This window comes from Mya arenaria, chromosome 4 (genome assembly GCF_026914265.1).
Source record: "Mya arenaria isolate MELC-2E11 chromosome 4, ASM2691426v1".
Classification (NCBI taxonomy): Eukaryota; Metazoa; Mollusca; class Bivalvia; order Myida; family Myidae; genus Mya; species Mya arenaria.
Window position 1 is genome coordinate 2130322 of NC_069125.1, and position 21763 is coordinate 2152084.

The 21763-nt window shown below is 34.8% G+C and overlaps 1 long non-coding RNA gene across 2 annotated transcripts; it reads right to left on the bottom strand.

Annotated features, from left to right (window-relative positions):
* Positions 1–3390: 3390 nt before the first annotated feature.
* On the bottom strand, positions 3391–12159 carry LOC128232168 (uncharacterized). Of its 2 annotated transcripts, XR_008260503.1 has the most exons (7): positions 12060–12093; positions 10804–10855; positions 10157–10250; positions 9848–9944; positions 8629–8728; positions 7609–7659; positions 3391–7370 (listed from the first exon to the last, which is right to left on the bottom strand). It is a non-coding gene; the product is annotated as an uncharacterized LOC128232168 (long non-coding RNA). The 2 variants fall into 2 exon arrangements; XR_008260502.1 differs by lacking the exon at positions 10804–10855 and having other exon boundaries at positions 12060–12159.
* Between the last annotated feature and the right edge of the window lie 9604 nt (positions 12160–21763).

Here is a 21763-nt window from a genome sequence, read left to right on the forward strand (position 1 = left end):
TACGATTTTAAAATAATTGCAGTAAAAGACGGCAGTAAACTGAATGGAAGCTGTACACACACTTATAAGTACACATTCACGTGCTGTTTCACAACATCTCATGTAACTACTGAGAACACATGTTTACAGTACATATATTACACTGTTTTATTTGGACTCATTTTATAAAAAAAAAACCCATTTAATTCCTGTTTTGTTATTATTTGTTATAAATCAAATGCTTGAAGTCATGTTTTATGATCTTATAATAAAATTTTATTACGGGTCTAGTTGTTCGTTGTAGCATTGTTGAGTGAACGTCTCTGATTTTGCCTCATAATTAATGAATTTCACACGAACATGTGTATGGAACCTTCTGTAATGTTTGTGATGTATGAGATTTGCTGTTTGGAGACTTTCAGACGGAATTCTTTCCTTAGAATTAGAATGTACCATTGTTTATTATCGCAATGTCTGTTAACATTGCCAGCAAAGCACAATAGTAGAATATGGAGTCTGCAAAGAAACTGGAGCAAGTAAATGAAATGCTAATTATTACAAACTTTCAGTCGTTTATGGAACAAAATGTAATAAATGCCTCATTGGCCAAAGTCAAAAGCTAATACACAAAAAGGTAAAAGGTAAGCCTGATAGATACTTTTTATTCCTCCATGAAATGAAGAGCAAAACATTGATATATATACTAATAATGACACATATTATGAATTACATTTAACACAATAATATTCAAACAATACGAGTAAACCAAACATGCATATTATGTACACAAGTAGACAAACAGAATAAAATATCAAGTACTCTCGAAAGATAACAAAATTAAGCATTGGTAAGAAATATTTAGATTTAGAGCAGCCCTCTAATCCTAGGTATAATTACACACATGAATGCAAAGCTAGTACGAAAAACGAAATAACTAGGAAAGCAAAGTGTGATTTTACAATATACCTAATTCTGGATCAACTTAATTCAACAAGTTATTGACACAAGCTACATATGATTTTAGCAAGGTACAAATTCTGAAAATTGATATCCCAATGTCCGTTTTGATCAGTCTGGTCCCTCGAGAGATTGTTTTGAAACTTACCATAGGGAGGTAGATCTAGGGTTTCTCGACCCTTAAAGTCACGCAAATCACTTCGATCCGAGTAAACTTCCCGCTTTGTGGTAGATTTGTCATATTTGACTAACTCCTTTTTTATTAAACTAGACCCTCGATCAGATAAAGTAATGGCTGTGGTCATGCTTGAAGGTCAATATAACTTGACCATGACAACATTCGTGACCTTGACCAACTTCCATATTTATGTTAAATATCCCACGTTAAAAAAAAATCAGACTTCGATCCAAGTGTATATTTTGTACTAACTAAATTCTGCTGGTTGGAAATGTGTTCACCTATAAGGTTTGCACTGTTCAAATATGGCCATTTTGATCTCAAGACTTGTGGACGGACGCACACTCTTGATCCGTGTCATCTCAGGTGCCGCCGCTTTAAAATATTGAGAAAAAGGTGTTTTTTACGTCTTGTGTCGGTATAATTGACATACACGGCAAAGTCCCGATAACGGTTTTTAACTTTTATGGCCAATTTGAGGGATAAGCACACGAATTAAATGGGCTAAAGTATGGTCTTACAAGATGCTTCGAATGGTAGATTGCTAAAAGTCGTGAACACCCGGATCGTGCAGAAAAGGTTCAAGAGCGGGTTCTAAAACCTGGCCAATAAACGGGGGAATGGGCATTTTGGAAATGTATCGTTTAACTCATAAAGAAGTTTAAGGCTAATCAATCATATGCTATCGGAATGGTTACAGCAATAACAACTGAGTGAGGGCTATCCGCTTTTCCTAGGCACCAGCTAAAGAGTAGAAACGGTTTAAACCGATGTACCATCTCGGTGCGTATTCAAGAGCGGTTAAGAACACATTGGACAAAAGATGAAAGCCCAAATAGCCTTAAATGCTATAATATTTGGCATTTTCTCTGAGAAAAAACAACATCATGTTACAAAAACGTTCATGTCTGCTTAATTGAAGTGCGGTCGTCCGTCTGTACGAGTAAAATAGGCTTTCAACGCTGACTGCGGCTGGTGAAAACCCTTTTTTGTAATATTGTTCACTATTTTACACCTGGATTTGGACAAACTGCCAGGTCTTAATAGATATGATAATCCAATGCCGACAGAAAGGTCATTTGGACGCTAGAAAATCCGCCGTTATGGATTTTGCAGAAAAAAAGTGCAATGAGTTTTACCATGAATGCCACTTTCTCTTGGAGTAACAACTGCTACCGGGAACCGGGTTATACACATTTACCGGAAATTCTCTGTATTTTTCGGTGTCAAAAAAGATCATGAAAATCTGTTTTATTCTGTTCTGCTGGAAATTTCAATGAAAAAGGCTGTGGTCGGTCAAGCAAAGATTATACAAAGTATAATTCCACGTTAGATCGACCCTCAGCGTACTCGCATGATGAATTGGCCGACAGAATTATAAAATGAGGTTCTGTATACACAACTTTTCACCAAGTTACATTACATTACCTTATTTTTTAAATAAAATATTCTATTAGTCTATGATTTGCAAATTGTTATTTGTCAGTCAAATTTGTACCTATAAGTAAAAACGTTCGACTGCCAAATTCATGTAGCCATAGGTACAATATTGTTTTCTTACATTGAAACGGGGGTTTAAGTTGAATGCCATTTAATCACTTTTATATATAAAGGCAGCAATTCGTATGCAGAAACTGTAGTGTCATTTCAGAAATTATGTCATCGACATTGTGTTTAAGCTCTGTGCTTACCTCTCTTCTTCTTTCAATAAAGTGTGTCACCAATTAATAGGTATCACTGCACTGTTTAATTGTCACTGAGGGGATTGAATTTCATAAAAATGGAAATATTTTTTTGATATTGTCACTTTCTCAAACAATGAAATATCATATTCAAATGATATTCTCAAAATTCACTTCTTTCACAAGGTGAAACATCATGCAACATGATATTGAAATAAACATTTTTCTTTTACTATATCCACAAAAAGATGGCTATAAAATGACTTAATGTACATTCTATATGAAAGTGATTTTATTAAGGATATTGCACCGATGATATTGTGTCCCAGCCCTGTACATACTAAAGTTCAATATAATGCGAGAACAGGAAAATTTCCGAAAAATTATCTTTTATATGTGCACTGTTTGAGATGATCAGATATTCTGTTTTATTTCATGGAAATATCTTTTTAAAGCATTGGAAAGCACTCGCTGTTATATACAATGTAGATATGAAAAAACCTCATGGTATACCTTTTCAGGTTCAGTGGGAATCTAAATATGACTATAAAAATCCCTCAACTACTCAATGATCAGCCAAATTCAAACATACCGTAACATGTTCAGTATTTTATTCAATAATATAACATAGTACATTATAATAATTTTTCACAGGTCTATCTATGGCACAATGATGGTTAATGATTACAGAATAACCTAGAACTTAAAAAGAACATATAAAACAAGTTTGATGCTAAAATCACTAATGTTTCTCTTAAAGCTACACTCTCACAGATTTAATGTTTTTACAACTTAATGAAAGTTTCAAGTTACATAAAACATGAAAATCGATAGGAGATAAATGCAGTACTATAAATAAAATATGTATTAAAAATAATACATATTTTTAATACAAAGACACAAATTAAAGAAAGCAGACTGTCAGGCCATGATAAAGATTTGTGGAGACATAACCTCAAAGGCATACAAAGACATAAGACTGTGAGATGCCTTGTTAGTACATTTCAATGATTAAGAATGGATCATTAGTTCCACTAACTCTGACAGAATTTACTTCATATCATCTAACTACTACATAAAATATCAGAGGTCAAATTCTTAGGCAATACTAGCAAGTGCATACGTGCAAAGACACATAGATCATAATATATCCACATTAACCACATTTTTTAAAGATGCACTCTTACTCCCAAAAAGGTTTACCACTACTAATACTATTGTTTTAATATTGTGAAAAGAATAAATGAATGTTGAAAGCAATGGTTCTCATGAAGGATACCGATTTTGATTTGAAAGAAATGTGCATAAAACATGGTGTATCTACCTTATGAGACTATTAAAGTAGATCACAGTAAATCTTTTAGCATTCATCAATCATTAAATATTTTTGCGTTTTCTGTTATTAAATACAGGGTTACAAACTTGCTACCAGTAATAAATATGTTCCATCAATGCATTATTTAGTAAGTAGTTAAAGGTTTATCACTCAAAACATATGTTTGTTATACATATGTATGCATTGATTTTGAATAAGAGTGTCACTTTAACAATTAATTTGATTTAAAAATTACCTGACAAGAATTAGGAGCTTAAGAATATGGAATTTAAAAAAATAATAAAGCAATACTTTTCATAAAATTAAAAGGCAGCAACAACAGTCACAGTATGTTTTAGCATATGCTATTTAAAACAATCTCTCAATATGGTCCAACTCGTACCCTACACATAAAAAGTACAAGTTGTATTTAAAGATAAATTCATGGTAAGTAAACAGCTACAAATTTAAAAGAAGTGACACTCTTATTCAAATTAACATTTTCTGTTTTTTTTTAACAATGTATCTTCTTACATTATGATGTAATATGTGCTTGTCAAAAGCAATAGAAAAATCAATTTAAAAAGTAAACAAGAATCGTGATGCGACAATAATTGTTTTGTTAAGGATTGGCAGAAGAAGTTCAGTTTCAACTGCTGTCTTCTATTTTTATAACAGTGACCTAGATCCTATGCGCCCAAAACACAATCTCATGAAAGTTCTCAATAAACTCTTCCTATATATCAAGTTTGGTCACAGTATATCAACCATAACTTATGGTATTCAGTACCAAAAAGTAATATTTTTTTAGTAACAGTGACATTGACCCTAAGGGGCCCAAGGCATTCGAATGAAAGCTCTCCATTAACTTGTCATATATACCAAGTTTGGTCACACATTGTCACCCCTTACTTATTCAGTACAAACTATAATTGTACTTTTCAGCAATACTGACTTTGACCTAGATCATAACCCAAAACACAATAAACAAGAGCTGTCACAGTATGTGACGAATGCCCCCGAATGTGACATTGACCTACGAACAAGGCCAGTACATGAAAAGTTGATCTTGCCTTTATGTGTCAAATACATATGGCAAGTTATTTTAAATTTCCTCTGAACATAAAAAAATACCACCCATACTTGACAACCTACACTGTTATGTCCTTATATTCAGAATTCCCTTGTGAATAAACACTTAGTGTATCTTTCACCTTAGAGGTAGGGACATGGGTCTTGCACAGGACACGTCGTCTTCGTATGAGGAACACATGTAGCAAGTTATTTTAAAATCTGTCTTTACAAGGGAAAGTTACAGCCCGGACACGACAACCTATACCCTATGTCCTTGTATGCATCACTCCATTGTAAATAAACACTAAGTGTGACCTTGACCTTTGAGGTAGGGACACGGGTCTTGCACGCGACACATCGTCTTGGTATGTGGAACACGTGTGGCAAGTTATTTTAAAATCTATCCATACAAGGGAAAGTTACAGCCCGGACACAACAACCTATACTCTATGTCCTTATATGCAGCACTCCATTGTGAATAAACACTAAGTGTGACCTTGACCTTTGAGGTAGGGACACGGGTCTTGCACGCGACACGTCGTCTTGGTATGTGGTACACATGTGGCAAGTTATTTTAAAATCTGTCCATACAAGGGAAAGTTACAGCCCGGACACGACAACCTATACTCTATGCTTATATGCAGCACTCTATGGTGAATAAACACTAAGTGTGACCTTGTCCTTTGAGGTAGGGACACGGGTTTTGCACGCGACACGTCGTCTTGGTATGTGGTACACATGTGGCAAGTTATTTTAAAATCTGTCCATACAAGAGAAAGTTACAGCCCGGACACGACAACCTATACTCTATGTCCTTATATGCAGCACTCCATTGTGAATAAACACTAAGTGTGACCTTGACCTTTGAGGTAGGGACACGGGTCTTGCACGCCACACGTCGTCTTGGTATGTGGAACACATTTGGCAAGTTATTTTAAAATCTGTCCATACAAGGGAAAGTTACAGAGCCGGACGGACGGACGGTGCAATTTTAATATGCCCACCTTCGGGGGCATAAAAAGTCTGTATGAACTTTCATATAAACCAAGTTTGGTCACAATATGTCGACCTTTAAGTTAATCAATACCAGTTCTTTTGCTTTTAATAGTAACTTTGACCTTTATATTGATCCCAGAAGCCTAAAACGCAATCTCATGAAAGGTCTTCATAAAGGCTTCCTACATACGAAGTTTGGTCACTATATGTCAAACCTAGCTAAAATTATTTTACACATAAGGTGACTTTGAAGACCCTTCCACCAGCCCGCCCAAACAATTAGCTTTCAAAAACCCTGTTAAGAATATATAAATGTGCCTGACATAAGAAATAAAAATGAAAAAAGGGCAATAATTTGTATTTAGTTAAAATGGAGTTATGTCACCTTATTGTAAGATGTTCATCATTAATTGTGCAAGGTATTAAGTCCATTGAATGAAGGCTATTGAAGTATTAACCTCATTATGTAATGACCCTGAACAACTGTATGGAGTATTAAGTGACTTTAATGAAGGGTTTTGCAGTTATGAGTGAAAATCCCTATGAGTGAAAATCCCAACTTGGTCTTAAACTTTAACCGGACGCTAAAGCCAAAGCAGATGCTGAGGCGAGTGGTATAACCCTCCTTATTATTCAAATAGTCCAGCTAAAAATGTTGATAAGGTACATACCAGTTTGATATTTTGTCCATTTAAAAATATAACCACTGGAGGGAAGGCATTTATTAAGTTTTTATGCCAACCCCATACAAAAGCAAATGTGCCTTTTGGGGTGCAAATTAGCAAAAAAGCCCAACCATATATTATTAAAAATCTGCCAAACCCGGTGGTTATATGTTTTAGGAGAATAGCCCTAAGTGTTAATTACACTAAATATCGCCTTATTACAGCTTTGTTATTGACTTAAGACATGAGATGTTTATAATGTGTATTAGAGAGGTCCAATATCTATCGTTTTTGTTTAAGTTTAAGTACCAGTCTAATCAAGATATCAAACTGGTATGTACCGGTACTCCCATATTTTATTGAAATGATTCCAATAACACCCTTATCTCTGTTACTTAAAAATACAGTTGTCATAACAGAGCCCGTCCTCTTTAAGTCCACATTGGCAGTGAGATTAAATTAAAATGTGATTCTGTTCATTCTTCTTCAAACAGCATTCATCGTGAATCTCGGACATCTTTAATCTATTGGAAATAGAAAGAAGACCTTCATAGAAATTATTTCCATTTTCAGTTTTATGTATTTCATCATTATGGCAATTAAATAATAGTACAAATAATATCAAATTATTATAAAGATGATTTTGACTTCTGTCATCTTCATTGCATCTAATCCATCTACATTATACTATCCTTTTACAATTGACATCTTTTTTAAATATATATATATATATATAAATACTGAATGTCTAATAAACATTACCTGTAAAAGTGTCATGACTTGCACCCATATCTGTTTTAACTGAGTCTGTATCTGAAAAGAGTGCATAAAAATCAAAGCTTCACATACAAATTAGCTTCATGTAATAAAGAAATATATAATGATGCTATGAAGACAAACATGCACTTATAATAAACTAGAGGCCTATGTTCTACTGGCTGGGTTTGTGTGGTCAACATCACTGTTTTCGAAAAGAACCAACCCCTTATGGATTCTGAATACTCATTTTTTCATAAAGGCCCATAATCTTATCATTTCAAGGTTTTTTGAAAGGAACCAAGCTCTAATGGATATCAAAATACTGTACAAGTTTCATCAAGATACAATCAAAACTGAAGACTGTATCTTGTTAACCAGCAACTGCTTACTGACACACTGATTTTTTTACTATCAAGGCCCATAATCTAGGCATGCATGGGCGGATCTGGCTGGTTTTCAAAAGGAACCAAGCTCTTATGGATATGTAGATACTGTTCAAGTTCCATCGAGATACAATCAAAACTGAAGGCTGTATCATGTTAACGAGCAACTGCTTACTGACACACTGATTTTTTATACTATCAAGGCCCATAATCTAGGCATGCATGGGCGGATCTGGCTGGTTTTCAAAAGGAACTGAGCTCTTATGGATATGTAAATACTGTACAAGTTTCATCAAGATACAATCAAAACTGAAGGCTGTATCATGTTAAAGAGGAATTGTTTACAGACGCACGGAGGCACATACTACGTACACACTACCATCGCATAAGACTAAATGACTAAACAATAAACCAGTCCATTAGTTGAATAATTAAATTATATGATTTGTAATGTTCAGTCAACATTTAATGTATTGCACAAGCTCATGGTTGTTTAACATGTTAAACTTGTTAGGAATTAAATATCCAGTTAATAAACATATTATTCTTTGGGTTTAATTGCTGTAACGTTTGTTATTCAAATTAAATGACGCAACATGTTCAAATGGTCAATTCAGCCCATTTCTAAATTTACCATTACCTGGTATGTTTGAATTGTGTTGACCAGGTGGATGAGGTTAATGGAGCAATGGATGATAAAGCGGCTGACTGCGAGTGCTGACATCTCTAGGCTTCAGGAACTGATTCAGAAAATTAATTGAAATTAATTCTTCTTGTATATTTATGTTTTTTCCCATTAATGATTTTAAAAAAAAACATAATTTCATTGCTTTTAAAGTATAAGCATGACAGCAAAAACAAATACTATAAATAAGCATATATATGAGAGACTGTCCAAATTTCATTAATCTGCACATTTGTAGAATTCATCATGAAAAATGGGCACATAATATTTGTTCTTTCTGAAGTTAACTGTATTACAAAAATTGTAATCAGATTTTGACTAGATTATGTACTGAACACATATGCCATGTAATAAAATAAAACTATGCCCTACATTCCTGTTTCAGTTCTTGTTTGGAGCACACCCAATATCAATGCAAAAGGTGCATCGCACATTTTTGTTCAAGATACATGTTTACAAGCGGCGCCATGTATAAGGCATTTTGAATAAAAAAAATTTTCCTTTTGTAAGTAAATGATTGAACACATCAATGAAATGACATACAGAATTATCATATCAACATTACAACAAGTTTATAATACTACTTGTTTTCCTACCACAGATTCTTCATGTTCTTTATGAAAAAGAAATTAAGAAAGTAGTGTTCATACATTTTGAATTTTTAATCCAGTGTTCTTTCTTACAATGAATGTAGTCAAATTATGTAGGGTTGAAGTATGTAGTTGCATTGAAAACATGAGAAAAGTAATGGGACATAAATCATTCAAAAAAATTGTGTGCCTATGACAATCCTTTAAAAGAAAGAAGTTTGGAAGAAATTTATATACATAGAAAAAACATGATTATTTCATTTGTAGTACCGGTAATTCTTTTGCAAGGCCCAGAATCACGCAATGCATATCATTTGGTAAACAACACATTTTTCAGGCATGTGGGAAAAGGCTGTGACCTGTACTTTTGTTTTTAAACTAATATACGATACATTTAAGGAGGTTGCAATTATAAGTAACTTCTACTTCAATGAAATCGGCTCGGGTTCATATAAATCAGAAAAAGAAAGATACAGAAATCGAAATGTTATATACTTAATACTCTGTGTACAGCACTGATGATGATTGAATAACTGGTTATATACAAAACATTCCATATAATTTACATTGCATCAGGGACCCACCATCATCTTCAGTTTAAGGGGTTTCATGCGCTGCAGATCCTTGACGTGTGCAAGCTGCTATTGCCCTTCTCTCCATTTCTATCTCATTGGCTGCAGGCTGAAATTTTTTAGTCTGCTTAGCACATCATAGCCACTTGGCAGAAGGTGGAATGAATTAATATTAACTTCAGTTATTATTATATGCAGTTATGACAGTATACTATCCAATGTTCTTCTATTACTTTTGATGAAAGGTTCTCTTCAAAGGACAAAAATGATAATCACAATTCTAATTGAAAAATATTTGTAAGTCATTACATGTATGTGTACCTTTTTTTCTCACAACAAGAAGTCTGCACAGTTCAAACATTTATACGTTCTTAATGTTGTTACTTGGGATGCCTCCTAGGATGGCTCAAGGCACCTGCAGAGAAACAATACTTGTCAGATAGAATATGCATTCATATAAAACATTGGTTTATACACTCTTTTTTATCTCACTATTTGGACCAGATATAATACCATAGTTTTATGATAAACATTAGGTTTATCTTTAAAGATCTTCCAACATATATTTATCCATATAAAGCACATAAACAAGGCAACCTGAAACTTAAGGATTTGATAAGAAATCCTCAAGTTTGTAAGCAGACAAAGTTAATTTGGCAATATTTGGACACATTGGTTAGAGTCTCATTGTCAATTAATGAAATAAACAAATGTATGGAATAAAAATACTCTGTCAATCAGACAACAGGTGGGATTTTTCTTGTTGCTTGTGAAAAAATACAAAGTACTTAACTGTTGTTTAATGAAATACCTTCTTTTTCATCAGAGGATTGATAATTATAAATCTAAGACAATGTTAAACATTGCATTATCACTAGTGTACGAGAATGATAAAATATATGCTATATTTCAAGCAACTCCAGTTATACCCCATCCCCTAAAGATCAGCCAGTGTTATATACTAGTACCTCTTCTTGACTTTAAGCTGAGAACAGTCATTAACTTCTTTTTCCTTTTCTTCTTTATGCAACAAAGTTTAAAATAAAATTAAGTGCACATTACACATCATTACAAAATATTTGAATTAGCTTGACACATCTACTCTAGCTGTTAAATAGATACATGTGGTTTACTTGTAACATTTTTGCTACCAGTAATAATCAAATATATTATCAGCTTTGACAGGTTATAATTTTCACCTACTGTAAAACCATTTTCAATTTTGTGTGGTATGAATCTCATTCATAATCCCTTGTATTTCCCACGTTTTTACAAATGCATCTAATTCCCATCGGAAAACATCCTCTTGTATACATTGATCGTATACTGAGGGCAATATACCAGTACTATTTTGCAAATATGTTGGTCAGTCAATAACAGTTGATTTGCACTACATCTGAGTGCAATTATTGTTTGTATCAGAATTTTAGGTTTTTATTTTTGTCTTCTTTGATCCAACAATCTGATCAATTCATCAAAAAATGAAAAAAGAAAGATTGAATTAATGCAAGCCATTTAAGTTCAAATTCTATGGAGATTAATTCTGTTACTACTATATATTTTAATGTTTAAAGTAACACGCTTATTCAAAATCAATACAAACGCATGTATAAACAAAAATAAAGTCTAAGTGATAAATCTTTATCTTCTTTCTAAATAATGCATTTATGGTGAGTGCTAAAGATTAACTGTGATCTACTATGGTCTCATTGAAATACTGTGATTTCTGCACCTTTCTGTTAATTAAACTTGGTACTTTATACATGAAAACCATAGATTTAAACATTTTTTCATACATTTGGTAAATAAAAACAATTGTACCAATTGTGATAAATCTTATTCGGGAGAAAGAGTGTGCCTAGTTTATCATGCAGATTTTTTTTCAAAAGTTTACAAGCAAACTTAAGAGAAAAACATACAAGTACTTTACATAAATGATAAGCATTCTTAGGATAGCAGTAAGCCAGTTACTATCCTCACAAGAGACAATGCTCATCAAGGAATATAAATGCATAGGAGTGATTCAATAAAGTTAGCAACCATCTTTGATTTTGTCAAATCAAATATAGAAATCTCACTTTCAGATAGCTTTGAACATAACTGTAAACGAGAAGTTGAGCTAGACACAGGAAAGGACAGTGCGATTTTAATTTTTTTCACTCTCGGGGGCATAAAAAATACACCTCAGAAATCAGTGAGATAAATTGGTTTTACTTTAACTTACCCATAAGAACTCGATCAGGCCAAAGAACATTTGGATTCCTCTTCACAAAGAATGGTGGGAATGAAAGATGGTGTGTACTGTCCCTTCTGATGCACTGTATACAGGAATGATACATGTCTATTAATCATTGTTATCACTAACTACATGAAACATGGCTTGAAACGGGCCAATTTCAGCACAATTAAGAGAAAATAAATAATATTTATATGACCATAGAAAAATTGTTTGTATTTTGAAAGTCATTTTGAAACTCATATTCTTCACAAAATTGCAGTGTCCATTCATTTTCACTTAAGGCTTGATGGGATAAAATAGTTTTGAAACTATACCATTGAATTGCTTTCAATATTTTGGCTTTCCATGTCAAATATTTATTGTTATCATAGATGCAAATAAGTCATTGCCTTAACACAAAAGTAAGTACCTAAACAAGTAAATAATCAATTGAAAAGAACTCATATTGATAATTGGCTCCAAATGTAATCTTCTGTAAAAATCAACCTTGCCTTTGTGAGCATATCCCTGGATCTTTCCTGTGATGTTCCATCCTGAACATACTTTGGCTTTCACCATTCTGGAAATGCGGACAATGGGCCTGTAACAATTCAAAACAAAATTTTACAACTATAATATTAAATTGGGGTGGGGCATCATTTCAAGATCTGTTCAAAGACACAATTAAATCAGTGCCTGAATGTACAACAAGGCAATCCAAAGGACAGCTATATCCCCTGCAAATAACATTCTCGGATATCTGAACATAACGATATTTGTTATTCATATTGTGTGTACTAAGTGTAGGACCTTTAAATGTTAGATGTGACCTTGACCATTGAGTTATGGACACAGGTCAAGGTCACTGCAAATCATCCCAATGAGGACACATTTCTACCAGGTAATATGGTAATCCATTCCTGCAAGTTATACTCCAGACACGAGCATGTGTACTATGGCCTTTAAATGTCAGATGTGACCTTGAACATTGAGGTTTGGACCTGGGTCAAGGTCACTCCACATCATCTCAATGACAACATTTGTAAAAAGTTATATGGTACCCATCAATGCATTTGAAATATGGACCCGGATCAAGTTCACTGCACATCGTCTCAATAAGGACAACATTTGTACAAAGGAAAATGGTAATCCATTAATGCATAAGTAAGTTAAAGCCCGGACACGAAATGTTATGGACAGACAGACGAAATGCATTCCTATAATCCTCTCCCCACTCTGTTGCGGGGGAATAAAATCAGAAACTTTTTAACAATCATCATTCAATGTCCGTGGACTGGAGTTACAAATTCAAAAATATTACAACTTAAAGCTGCACTCTCACAAATTTACCGTTTTTACAACTTTTTTATTATTTGTCTTGGAATTAGCAAACTTTTGTGTCAATATCTGCAAACCAGTGATGAAAGACCGTTGGCAAAATGTCACATCGCAGATTTTCATATTTCCATTCCAAATTTAATGTTTTATGGCTTAGACGATTTAAAAAAATGCATAAACATCAATTTTGGAGAGGAAATATGAAAATCTGCCATCTGATCTTTTGTCATCAGTCTTTTATTACTGGTTTTCTGATATTTACGCCAAAAACTGCTCGTTCCAAGACAAAAATAAAAAAGTTGTCAAAACGTTCAATCTGTGAGAGTGCAGCTTTAAGTCAATTTACAAACTATCAAGGTACTGAGTATCAGTGAAAGTGGCTTAAACTTTGGCTTTCAAGGGGCTTTCTCACGTAAGAAAAGTAAGATGCTGGGTTTCAAATTTGGCCACGCGGGTTTGAACCCAGTCTCCGACACATTTTTTTTTATATCAAAGCGTTACACATTCTATTCGATAATTGTCCAGACATCAGATGGTCAAAAAACCCAGTAACTTCTCAAAAACAGCATAGAAATTTCCTTGTGAGCTACCATGAGGCAGATCATTTATAATGAAGATAAACCCAACAATTATGTCACATCACTGACATAAGCACAGTTTACCTGTTTAGAAATAGCACATAATGGGTTCCCAGTTAAAAAAAAGCATGGAATGATATGACCTTGCAAGTCATGTGATCATTTCATATCTTAAACTCAACTTTAAAGCATTGTAGCAATACATATAGCCCGGAATTAACATAACTGAGTTTTCCCATGCCCGTACAAATAAAAGGTGAATTTCAAGCTATTGAAATGCATGTAACAGTCCAATGACTCTATTGTTTCCAAAGTAACGTGTATATATTACAACGGTTTAATTTTGTTTGTACCGGAGGATTAGGTTGGGTAAACCAGAATAGCTATAATTCCGGGCTACAACTATTTGCTGTGACTTTCAGCAGAGTTGACCTTCACTGTGTCTATGTCGTGACTAGCCTTTCAGTATACTAACCAAATCTGTGATATTTATATATATAATATATGCAAATTATATAGATGAAAAGCATTCCTTTGGCTGCCATTTTAGAGCACCTGCTGACACTGTATAGAAACACCAAACCTAATTGTACCCAAAGACAAAGCAATAATAGTTCCCATAATTGGGTATTGGAACCATGAGTTCACTGGACCACTTTATTGACCTTTACAGCAGGGTATGTATTGATCTGTAATTCATTTTTTTTTCACAACAATATATAAAAGTTATGTAAATTCTAGACAATATTTTTAATTGTGTGCAATTGTATTATGCGGTGTCCCTTTAAAAGATTAATAGTTTCATATCTAAATCATGCTCCAGTAAGAGTACTTAATTCTTTTAGGTATTGGATTTGTATCGACGCTGTTAATAAAACAGTACTGTCATATAATGAATACCACTGACACCAAAATGTGTGATTTAGGTGTATAAAATAGTGTTTTTGTTTACTAAATATGTGTCTGTTTTGATGGATTTCTCCAACTGTTTGAACAAACTAGTTTGGTCGTTAGCTAGTGAAAAGGAGTATAAACATTGTTTCACTAAAAGCAATATATAGGTACCCTATGACTTGATATCAATATTATTCATGTTTGAAGTGTGTGTGGACATTTTTTTTTAAAAAAGAAAAGATTACTATTACTATCTTTTGACTTTTCAATGTTATAACCCTAGAGGGTATTTAGCCTTTCTCGTATGCAAGGCTCACGCCTGTCATTTTTCGGCTGTGAATTTTAACAAATTCACAGACAGGCTGACTATGAGAAATTCGTCCCTCAAACTGTCTGAAGAGTGACAATATTAAATTTTTGAAAAAGATGATCACACAAGTTAAATTGCACCAGTCAATTGTAACAACAAATTCCCAGGTCTGGGGGGGAAACCAATAACTGGTGCATTGCATGCCACTTCCATGAGACAGAATTGTCATATTCGGAGGCAATTGTGCAGAGACCATGAAAAATACCGTCATGTTTACATGTTGAAATTAGACTTGGAAGATAAACAACCCTGAATGCTTTATTTAACATGAACACCTTGAGACAACCACCTTATAAAATAGAAAAAAATAGAAAAAGATGTAGCAAAAGGCAGATGTGGTAAACAAGAGTCCAGGTGCAATACCCTAGCTCTTTTACAAAGAGACCCCTTAGTTCCTTCACGGGCTAGGTGTGAAGCACTGATACACAGGGTGCAACTTACCTAGACTAAACCAGTACTGAATACACTACTTTTTCAAGCACTACACTGCCAGGCACCAGACAAGGGAGCTACATGTACTTGTACCAACTTTTAAAGTATTTCAGTAAGAAGTGGCTTGGGAGTTTGAACCCTGACCTCCAACTCCTTAGGCGGACAACTTTACAACTGGGCATCGGAGACAGTTATAGATATCTACCGGCAGTATTTATTTACTGTGACAATTCACAAACATGTCTTTTTCATTTCTTAACTCCTGTGTACATGGTTGTAAACATCAGTTTTTTGGAGCATTTTAAATGTTTGACAACTATTTCCTCATGATAAATTTTATTTTGTCCCATTACATGACAAGCAACCAACAATGTGGCTCTTACTTCTAAATAGAAGATTCTGATGTTGGTGATGAAATTCACATACCGTGACGTCAACTTTCATATAACCTGTTCTAATAGCCCCACAATAACTTACTGAGATGAAAAGAATTCAAACAGGAGTTATAGCAGGGCAGCTTAAAGAATAATTATGACATTACTGGTTGACCATACGTGGTATATTTCCAAACAGGGCACAAATACTGATCACCTACTAATTGTAACCAGCCCCCCCCCCCCCCCCCCAGGTCTGACTTTCGGTCCAGCCAACCCCGGGTAAAATCCCCGCCCTGCGGGGACAAACTGATGTTTAAACCCCGGCCAAATGCCCCCGCACCCCAGAGACTCTAAATAACGCCCAATCTCGGCTTAATATGGCCCTATGACAAAACCACCACGGTCACCTGGCCCTGCGGGGTCACCTGGAAAGTAAAAACACGGCCCTTTTCCCCGGTATACCCAAAGACCTGGGGGAACCGTGGTTACAATTGACTGGTGCATTATTTGATGAATACAGTTCATTAATTTCATCTTGTTTGTTGAGTACTTTTAAAAAAAAAAATGCCATTTAATGTAAATACGCTTAAAAATCATAATGTAGCACACGCGGGAATGACCTCAGAAGATTCATGTGCATTTTTGAGGTTTTGTGGTTATGTTAACTTCAAGATATTTATAAATATAAATAATCTTAACATTTGAATTGCAATTGTTCCAAAAAACATTTGAAACAATAAATAACTTGAGTGAGGCTTATGCACCAGTCAATTGTAACCATGCCCCCCCCCCTCCCTTTCTGGGGGATAGCGGGGATTTTGACTTTCAGCCCAGCCAACCCCAGCTAAAATCCCCGCCCTGCGGGCACAAACAGATGGTAAGATCCCCGCCAAATGCCCCTGTCCGCCAGGGACCCTAGGTAGTCTAAAATAATAGACGTGTTATACGGGATTCTTCCAATCCCTAACGTCTAAACGGGAATGTGCAAAAAACGGGGGTGTTTTAAAAATATTGAAATTGTTTGTAGTGAAGTATTTTATGGTTGAAATTGATCATAAAGAGTTATTTTCATATTTTACCTTGTAAGTGAAATGTTATTTTGCACTAAACAAGCATTTAATGCATTAAAACAAGTTGTTTACCTTTCCAATAAAACGAAAGTTTACTGACACAGACAACAATTATGTGAAGGGGAACAACTCGATACAATCGTAATAGCTCGGCCTCCTCCGACAAAGCTTCGAGATAGACCTCGTTATACAATCGTAACAACTCGGCCATGGCCGAAATGTTCCGAGCGATTTAAAACTGTGCCCTGAAGCCTTGCAGGTGCCCTTCATGTATATATCGTTATGTTTTGACAGAATGAAATGAAAAAAAGCCGTCAAACTCATAATTATAAGTTGGATATTTATTTTTTTGTGTACGGAACTAATATAAAATAACATTATCTGGTAATATTTCTTGTTTTTATGATATTTTATAGACTCTATATGCTTTAACCCGGAATCCTGATCGGAACAACTACCCACTTTTGATACTAAACAATTTGTACGTGAAGGATTTGCCATATCAAAAATCTAAAAAAAAATCCGCCAACGTACAATTATTTGGACTAGGACCCTAGGTATATTTAAAGCGAAGACAAAACCACCTCATTCACCCGGCACTGTGGGGCCACCTGAAAGGTAAAAACACGGCCCACTTCCTCAGCTATCCCTGGTATATACCCCACCCACACCCCCGGACCTAGGGGGGCCGTGGTTACAATTGACTGGTGCATTACAGTAGTGTTTATTCAAAATAGCATCGGTATGATTTATAATTGTATTACCATGCAAGGAAACAGTATATGTGCCCTCCATAGCATAATTTTAATGGTGTTTTTCTTTCCATAATATGAACGATTTTTTTACATAAAAAAATATTAGGACGGGAATCTGTTGTCACATTAACCAAAGATGTTTCATACGAAATTTTAACTTACAACAAAAAAGATAAGTGTGAAAAAACACTTAAAAAGTGTACGGATTTGTATCCTTAGCCTATATGTAGTCAAAGTAAAAACATAAAAAGAACTAACAAATATTGAAATAAAAAACATCAATTATTATTTTGGAATTGGATCGATGACATTTTCACCGTTGGCTACGACGCTAAACTCAATTGAACAAAGTATTTAAATTACACACATTTAACACCACTTATCTTCTCATGATTTCATACAAACATGCAACCAAGTATGCGTAAGTCTCGTTACCGGCAACACATTTCCTTCTTCTAGGCAGCCATTTTTGTTACAGTCAGCATCACGGTAGTGTAGCACCGCGCATGCCCACACCACGTGACTATTTTAATATTCCATATATGGTAAAAACCGAAAAACTTACCACAGCCTAGTGCAATAGCCGGGTGCGATACCCTAGCTCTCTGCGATAGACCTCTTGGTGCTTTAACGTGCTCGGTGTAAAGAATCGATACACGGTTTGAACCAGTACAACATTTTCCAAATACTGTCCTTTAATGGAGCTACTGATGCCATATTTTAACGTCTTTTGGTTTGACGCGGCCGGGATTTAAACTCCGGCCTTCCGCACCCGAAAGAAACGCTCTACAACTGAGGTAGATGAAATCTAGTCAAATGATTGGTTAAAAATAATAAACAATGCTAAGAAAATACCCTAACGGTTAAAAAGGTGACACACAACTAATAGTTTATTTGTTCAAGTTTATAAATGATTATATGTTTTTCCATAAAATTTCATTTATATATTGCAAGGTTAGGAAGAACGATAACCAGTCTAAAGCGAACTTGTATGGACGAAGGGAAAACAAACACGTTGAATGAATGAAAAGAAGGGCATTTATTCAAACTGCCATAAAAGTGTTTTAAACAAATATATATAACTACACATGTAGTTTTTCCAAGAGATCATATCTGGGTGGATAAAACCGCCAACAGGAGAATCCTACGCCACCCAGTATAAATACATGTACATCAGTTTTTTATCGTCTATATCAGTTTTTTTATCGTCCACCAAACAAAACGTTCATAACATTAAGCGTACTTTAAATTGTTTTTGTACGGTTCTTTGATATTTGCTATCTATGGGCATATAACACGGTTGCCGTTTTCCAGCGAATCTATAAATAGAAAACGGCGAAACGTCTCTGATTGGCTGAAACTTTCGCTGTTTGCACTCAAAATCGGGGCAATTGAAACAAATTTCATACGAATAGCATCATCGCGCTGGTGTACGTGAATGATTATACCTTGATAGATAGCCTATGATATGAGATAACTTATTTTAACACTTCACGTAAAGAATGCACATTTTAGGAAATTACGGAAAAACTCCAATCTTCGGCAAAAACTGTAGGGTCGGTCGGGTTAGTGGAATCAAGTGTTTTTTTATTCCTCATTCGAATCCACTTGTATCTGAAAACAGGGTCACTGATATTCAGGGTCAATGACATGTTTTGAAACACTCGCTCACGTTCACTTGAGTGGACTTGATGGCTATGTACTAGGTCAATTCTGTTCTTCTCGTTCATGTCAATAACTAGCGTACGACCCCAGATGTACATGTATGGACTCCAAGCTCGGGAGAAATCAGTGCCACGCAATCACATGCCACTTATTCAATAAATTGACAGAAAAACGTTATTCAAACATGTGCCCATCTATCACCAGGGGAACTAACTCTTGTCCGCTTTCAAAGACACTAGTGGTTTCTACCAAACAAACGGTCACGAGAGAGATAAATATTCCATAGTGGAGCTGTCTACACAACCGTGTTAATATAAACTGGTATCATGGACCTATAAACAATGGATTGGAGAGTGCCCGATATCGGTGAATCAAAAGTATTAATTTACCCACAATCCTTAGCGCGCGCTCGACGAGTACCGGTGCATTCTGCCAGTTCTTCGGATCCGTGGTTTAGTGTTAACACACTTGACTGTCATTCCAGGGGTCGCAGGTTCGATTTCCCGCCGCTCCAGTTAAAGATACTATCGTCTTCCGGGAGGGTTGTTAAATGGGGGTTCCGTGTGACAGTGCTATACACTGGTTCACGTCATAGAACCATTGTAACTCTAACCAGGGTTAGATTTTGCCTACAGTACACATAGTACATAACACGGAGTACACAACACAGTACAGTACACATAGTACATTACACAGAGTAAATAACACAGTACATTACAATAGTACATTACAAAGTACATTACACAGAGTACATTACACAGAGTACACAACACAGTACATTGCACAGAGAACATTACATATTGTACATTACACAGTACAGTACACAGCGTACATTACAAAGAGTAAATTACATACTGTTACAGTATATATTACACAGTACAGTACACAAGAGTACATTACACAGAGTACATTACAGCGGCATACCTAGCGTTACGCAAAAACTCGAGCGCGTACTACTGAGAAAGAACAAACGTTTTTTATTGCGAAATTTTATGTGAAAACCCAACCCATACCCGGTAAGGCACAATGGTACCCATAATAGTCGAATTTATGACAATAGGACGTTTCAATTTTCATGATAAATGTTTCTTCGTTGTTTGCGTTTTACATGTGTAAAATATTAGCGTTTTTAAAGCACAAAAAGTCATGAAATATATATTGATAATATACCCCCCCCCCTTAAATAAACTGGTTGCGAGTACATGCTTCATGTCTTTAGGTACCCCCTGCATTACATATAGTTCATATTACTAAACATTGCACAGAATACATTTCACAGTACATAACAAATACATGTAACATTATAATTTATCGCCATTGCCCTACTACATTAATCACTACTAGAAGTACATTGACACCATCTATAACAACACCACTCAATTGTTGACGTCCTTCAAATGTTGTGAAACAGCACATAAAATACTTATCAATATGCCAATTTTAAACATAACCTTGGCCTAGCCTATATAGAGCGCTACCTCCACAATATTATGGAAGGACACTTAAATAACACAAATTGACCCATATACTTGAGTCTATGAATACAGGTTTTAGTTGCCTTTAAGTAAACGAATAATAATATGAGTATATATAATGCGCAATGTGTTTATCAATGCTATGTCACATTGGGTCTATTGTGCACAACCTTTCTTTAAGTTAACAACGTTGTTAACGTCAATGTTGTTTACTTACAACTCTTTACTGCTCTGAAAGGTTCATGTTTACACTTGTGAGCTGCAGTATTTCAGCTGTACTTATTTTATCATAAAAAGAAGCATTGTAAACAATTAAAATAAAACATTCATTCTGAGCTTCAAACTCTACAATGGATGATATAATAATATGTAATTTTACCAGAAATGTGTCCATGGCGACCAACCATGAGTCAATTGTTCCAAATGAGTGTTAGCGGAATGCTCCTCAACAAAGGTTATATCAATGATCGAGGCCAATTAACCATGACCATATTTAATAACTGAATACGCAAAAATATTAAATTAGTGGTGAGTGCTAAAAGACCTACTATAGTCTCATAGGACAGAAATAACGTGTTTTCTGCACCTTTCTTTCAAATTAAACACATTATCTTTTCTAAGAACCATTGTTTTCAATATTTATTCATTTTTTTTAGTAAATTAAACAATTTATTGTATTCATTATGGTAAATCTTATTTGTCTAATCTAAAAGTGTATCGTTAAGGAAAATGTATCTTTCCTAAGAACCATTGTTT